Source organism: Eufriesea mexicana, unplaced genomic scaffold (assembly GCF_001483705.2).
Source record: "Eufriesea mexicana isolate 0111107269 unplaced genomic scaffold, ASM148370v2 scaffold4794, whole genome shotgun sequence".
In the NCBI taxonomy this organism is placed as follows: Eukaryota; Metazoa; Arthropoda; class Insecta; order Hymenoptera; family Apidae; genus Eufriesea; species Eufriesea mexicana.
This window is the reverse complement of record NW_016912752.1, coordinates 9745-15822: the sequence shown is the minus strand read 5'-3', so window position 1 is coordinate 15822 and position 6078 is coordinate 9745. Positions and strand designations below refer to the sequence as shown.

The 6078-nt window shown below is 43.7% G+C and overlaps 1 long non-coding RNA gene across 3 annotated transcripts; it reads right to left on the bottom strand.

Moving 5' to 3' along the window:
- Nucleotides 1-1334: 1334 nt before the first annotated feature.
- LOC108551611 (uncharacterized) lies at nucleotides 1335-3747 on the bottom strand. 3 transcript variants are annotated; one of them, XR_001890492.1, is made up of 4 exons: nucleotides 3617-3747; nucleotides 3214-3543; nucleotides 3035-3113; nucleotides 1335-2969 (listed from the first exon to the last, which is right to left on the bottom strand). It is a non-coding gene; the product is annotated as an uncharacterized LOC108551611 (long non-coding RNA). The 3 variants fall into 3 exon arrangements; XR_001890493.1 differs by having other exon boundaries at nucleotides 3628-3747; XR_001890494.1 differs by having other exon boundaries at nucleotides 3214-3534; nucleotides 3628-3747.
- Nucleotides 3748-6078: the final 2331 nt, after the last annotated feature.

Below are 6078 nucleotides of genomic sequence, written 5' to 3'. Positions count from 1 at the left end.
CACGATGACACTTTACATTACGGTGCGGTCTCCAGTTACGATGATATTTTAATTTTGGGTCACTATTACTACAATGATTGTCACAATGGACTCCGAATACGAGTAGACCCAGAATGTTTATAGAAATGTATATATTAATAGAAAATATTTAGATAAAGCAACGGGACCTGGACAGAAATGTGTTCTACGATTTGGGAATTCTAAAAATATGTTTTTAGTCTGTTTCTTTTACGTAATGCATATATTTCTATGGTTTAAGTTAAAAAAAAACATATGAAATACATAAGATGTATATTTCGTTAAGTAACTATTGTATCGTAACTGTATAGCAACGAATCATAAGTATGAAATTTGTGGTAATTATACACATTTAAAATTGTGTATCTCATCTATTTATTAGACGTGATAGTTTGTATTTCAAAATAAAATACATAACTCGGTATTGGTTACTTCCGTCGAATTATATGGCCATGTGTTCAGGTTTTAATAAAAGATGCTAAATAACGTAAAATAAGTATATTTGTATTAACATCGCACACGTTAAGATAAGTACGGACTCTGCTTTATCGGCATGCATTCGTTAAATTTACCCACTGGAACAACTTCAAGAAACACAGAGGCCATAGATCGTACGAAGAAAGCAGTGTTTATTTAAGTGTTTTTCAATAATGCCGCAAATCCATAGAGGTAGGATATATAGATAAATTTTTTCATGTAAAGTAATTTTTATAGATGAAAATTGTCAAATAACACCATCCCATATGGAAATAAATAATGCTTGTGCTTTATTGTATTTTGAATTACAATACATTACAATATATCACAATAATTACAAAAAATATTGTTAACGTTTAATTTATTTTTGTATTAATATATTCTTTAGGTATTTTTTTTTTTGTATACGTAAATTGCATAAATATTCACAGTCTACTAATGAGATGTCAATCTTCATTGTCGGTTTATGTATCCTTGATGTTTAAAAGAATATATTTTCTTAATCTGTAGGAGACAGAAGGTGGAGGATAAAAAGATAGCGGGATGCTTCCTTAGTAAAAGTCCTTATTCAACTAACTGATGGACTTCTACATACTGACTGACTTGTACACTCTGACTGGCAGCCTCGTTTAAACCGTTCATTCTGTCCTCTTTTCACACTCAGGCTTTTTTCCCAATCATGCCTCTTTCCCCGCAAACTCGATGGACCAGCTACTTTAAACACGCACCGCACTCATAAACTAACTTCTATTCGTCTATCACACTCGGCTCTGTCATACACATCCATTTGATCTCCTTGCGCGCGGTTACCTTTGTTCTATGTTCAAACACTTCTCTTTCAAGGCCCTACTCATTCCAATCCTACACATCAAATTGCAATTTAAAAAGTAATATATTGTTTTAACCATTAATTTTATGTTATCAAAATAATGTTATGAAAATGACCAGTTATTTTTACAATTTTGTAGTATCGAAAATATTTTGTGCGAGTGATGGAGCGATTGTCGGCGCGATTGACGAATCTTCGAATCGGTATAGCAGGGGAGCGGATGTTTATTATAGATTATCGTTGGCGCGAAAAGGACGAATGAGTTCCTAGAATCCACGCGGAGTTTTCAGATGTTGGTTGGTGACGCACAGTATGAATGTGTAGTATATGTGAGGAAGGAGAATACTGAAGGTTGAAAACGGATAGTCAGTTACAGGCAGTCAGAGCAGGCATACGAGAGATGAAATCTGCGAGTTACAAAGCTCTAAAGACTGAAGGATCAGTCAGTATGACTTCGATCTTTCAAGCTGTAATTGCTGGTCTGACAACAGTCGATCAGTAAGAACCAGCGGCCTGGGCATTGGACTTTGTCGAGCTTCTGCCACTGCATACCTTCTATTTCCCTCGACGATTATTGTACCGCGGATCTTCGCGTCAAAAAATAGACGTTACCACACACAATTGAGGGAGTGCAGTTCATAACCCCTCTGGTTCGTTCGGAATGAGGATGCAACGTGATTGTGAGTTACAGTGACAATAGAAGCTACCCAAGATGTCTAAGTGCGGTGTCAAAACTGTTATTAACGCGAATGGACTACTTGACGCGAATTGCGACCACGATTAAAGGCAGCGATCAGGTTTGAGATCGAACGTGGTCAGGACTTGGATGAATTTGACGTGCTGGATGCTGATTCGGATACTACTACTGAAGATTTTCGTCGTCGGGTTCATTTCGAGATGTTGAAGAGTCAGTAAGCATATTTTGTAGTGACGATACAGTCGATACGTAAGTTATCGGTTGCAGAAGTTTGAGAAAATGTTCACAATGTGTAAGTGGGATAACGTTGAGTAGATAGTATACGTAAAGAGGCTGTTGAGAGAATTGGTAAAATTATTTGTGGAAAGTGAGAAACATAAAAGTCGGTCGAAATTATGAAGGCATTCAAATTCGAATTCTTTCCAGTTGTGGATTTGCATAATCACATAAGGTACATACACAATTATTCACAAGGATTAGAAGACCCGATGAATGCTACATCAAATACATTTATCAAATGCTTGAAATTGCGAAACAAATGGATGTTGAAGTTTCTGCAACGATTAAGTACATCATTGGCGATATTAAAGACGATGAGATAAATAAGACCATATTATATGGTGTGGCGAATATGAGAATTGAAAACAACATTTATGCTGTACGAAGGAATAAAAGGTAATGGGAACAAAAATATAAACAGATGGGAAAAAGGAAATACAAACGTACAATTAAGAGGAAAATGAAACAACTGGGACGCTGGAACACAACACAGGGACACTGGGAGGACTTGTTGTTTTAGATGCGGATTGAGGTGTCATCGAAGTGCAAAATGCCTTACAAAGGCCCCTCCCTGGGTCAAATCCCAAATGCGTTGCCTAATCGTGTTAAAATTAGGTGTCGAATTGATTCTGGTGACTGGCAATACTCGAAACCATAAAAAGGTATTTCCTACAAATATAAAATGACGACATTGTAAATAATTCAGAAACAATCTTAATTTCATTGCACCTCACATGTTTGGTCATTATTACATCTCGGGACACCATAATCTGTAGCCTTTTGCGCATTTCTTGTAACTGATCATGATGCATTCTGTGGAGAAATCATGGGCAAATGTTATAAACTATTTACTTCTTCCGATAGACTGTATTGGCATGGATCCGCATATACCACAATGTATTAATTTGCATACCTGGCTGATCTGTCTTCCCTTGAATTTCTTGCATAGTGTCTGGAATATCTAGATTATATTTTCCGAATATCTGGAACGTAATACAAATTATTCAGTATTATTCCATTTTCTTAACTTTTGACTGTGATTATTATGGTTATGCTATCTATTCCTTTTGTTTTTATTATGGCACAGCTCCGTTGGTTTGTGTTTCCAGCAGTGTTCTTCTCTTGATACTGGCCCGTTATATTTGAATAAAAGAATCTCTTCTATCTTTTTTGAAGCGAACTTGTTCATTGTCTCGTAGGTCTGCTAATGCCATATTGAGGTTTACGCAACTATCTGGAAGATCTGATAATAAAGTATAAGCACGATCTTAATAATTAATCCCAGCAACTTGTGTTCTTGTTAAATAGATTCGCACCTTGTCATTACCTTTCATTTTCAGATGATAAAACTGACTTTTGAGTTGCACTATTCTGACTTAATAAGTCAGAGTATAAGAAATAAAATACATGTACTTAATCGAATTTTTACACATCATCATCACATTGTAAACAAAGGAATAACGACAACTGTCAATACAAATCCCGGTTAACGTTCGCAGAGTGACAACACATAAGCAAAGGAGGAACTACACCTACTGAATCCATAGGCTAGTTTTTTTTTGTTCTTCGTATATTCCTATTATCATTTTTAACATATTTAATTGACATCACAATGCAGTTGTTAACATTTTTCTTTCCAAATAACTGTTTTTCTAAATTAATTGATACTACATTCATTGTTTGTAATAATTCTAACGTTAACATATTATATGAGTGCCACACACAGCCTGTTTTACGTATGTATTGTATTTGATTACTGGAGACGTCTACCGGCAAATAGCGTAACTACTTTTTCTCGCAAGTGAAAACGTGCGTTCTGTGTTATTTCTAGACGATTTCTACGTCGAAAAGTTATCGCTTCTCGGCCTATGGCTAAGATCAAAGTGTAGTATCTGTTCTTATCAGCTTAATATCTGGTACACTCCCCAACCGGGAGTCAGAATATTAGTCTGATTTTTGGGAACCGGCGGTAATCAAGAGCTCGCTCTTATCCCGCCGCGGGTTGGCTCGGCATTGCAGTGCCGTCGGGCTCAGCCCCACGAGTTCCCTGAAAAATCATACTCTATACTGTGGCTCTCCACTCCTCTCCGAGTGCAGTCAAGTGCGGTGTTCCCTCCGGTGTGCGCGTCGAGTCCGGGTCGCGAGTGTGCCTGAGAGCAGCGAGGCGGCGCGCGGTATAGGGAAAACCCACTACCAATCCCTCTCTCTGCCCCGATCCCAGTCCGCGAATATTCCCACGATAGTTACCTCCGCAACCGGTTGCTCACGCGTATTTTATTATTTTCGGTTCTCTCACGCGCCTCCCCCGTTCTACCGTTAGTTGCAATAGCATGGAAACCGAGCTATGGGCGGCCGGTCGTCGCGACACCGAGGACTGGTACGAAGTCGACCGCGCATCCACCTGCCGAGTCCTCGTCGGGTTCGCTGGCTCCAGGCCCTTCGTCGAGCGGTGCGAGGCCTTCTACCCGTCAACCGAAGGCTACTTTTGCGGAGTCTGTTGGTGGGCCTACCCCGACTACGAGGAGCCCTGGTTCGAGTGCCTCGACGAGTTCAGGAACCACATCCTCGGAGATCATCCAGACGTGGAGATCCAATACAATTGCTCGAGATGCGACTACGTCGGGCATCACACCATCTGGCCCCACGAGATCGAGATACATTTCGTCCGGAAGCACCGGGACGACCATCTTTGGTCGGAGGAGGCGGAGGTGTATTTCGAGCTGGAAGGCGAGCTCCCTTCTCCCGTCTGCCTCTCGGGCACTGTGTCGAACATCAGCGATCCCACGTCGAGGAAGAAAAAGCGGAAGAAGAAGAGGAAAAAGAAGAAAAAGAAGAGCCAGTCTTCGCTGTCCCACGCCCGGCTGCCCCTGGCCGAGGAGCGATGCTCCCCACCCCGCTCATCCTTCCCGTGTCCCGACGACGTTCCTTGTTGTCGTACACACCCCTCCCCGATCCCCGATTCCCAGCCTGGCTCTTCCAAAGCCGGATTCACCTACCTTCGCCATCACTTTCCTCCGCTTCCCCTAGCCCGCATACGTCCGTGAGACGTCGGTTCTTGCGACGGCTCCGTGGGCTCCGTTGGGTCAGCGAGGCTGACCCATTACTCCCGAAGCCTCCCCGCGGCGCGACGCGCTCCGCGACGATCCGACGCGGGTCGAGACCTCTCCACCAACCTCTCCTGCCCGCCGCTCCGCAAAGGGGCGGCGCATCCTCCACTCGATCCCATACATGACCCGTCCGCTTCCCGAAACGGCGAACCTGTGACGCGTGTTGTTGCAGGCGCCTCCAGTACGGGCAACTCCATCCTGCCTGCTCTTTCCCCGTAAGGGGCGGCGCATCCTCCACTCGATCCCATACATGACCCGTCCGCTTCCCGAAACGGCGAACCCGTGACGCGTGTTGTTGCAGGCGCCTCCAGTACGGGCAACTCCAGCCTGCCTGCTCTTTCCCCGGCGATGGGGTCGTCGTCGAGGAAGAAAAAGAAGAAGTCCAAGCCTCCACCCGATGACGGATGCGCTGCCGTTTCCTCGACCGGGCCCGTGACCGCCACCACCACCTCTACCAAGGTCACGCGCGGGGTGACATCCACTCCGACCGCGACCGCTGCCACAGCCTCGGTGGGCACACACCCGTTGCCAGATGCCGGGCATCCACCCACCGTCACCGCTCCAATGTGCAGCGGCGCGGCCACCCTGAGCACGACGACGCTCGTCACCTCCACCTGCGGCCGGCCGGTGATGTCTCCGGCCTCCGCTACGACCGCCAAAGCGGATCTCCT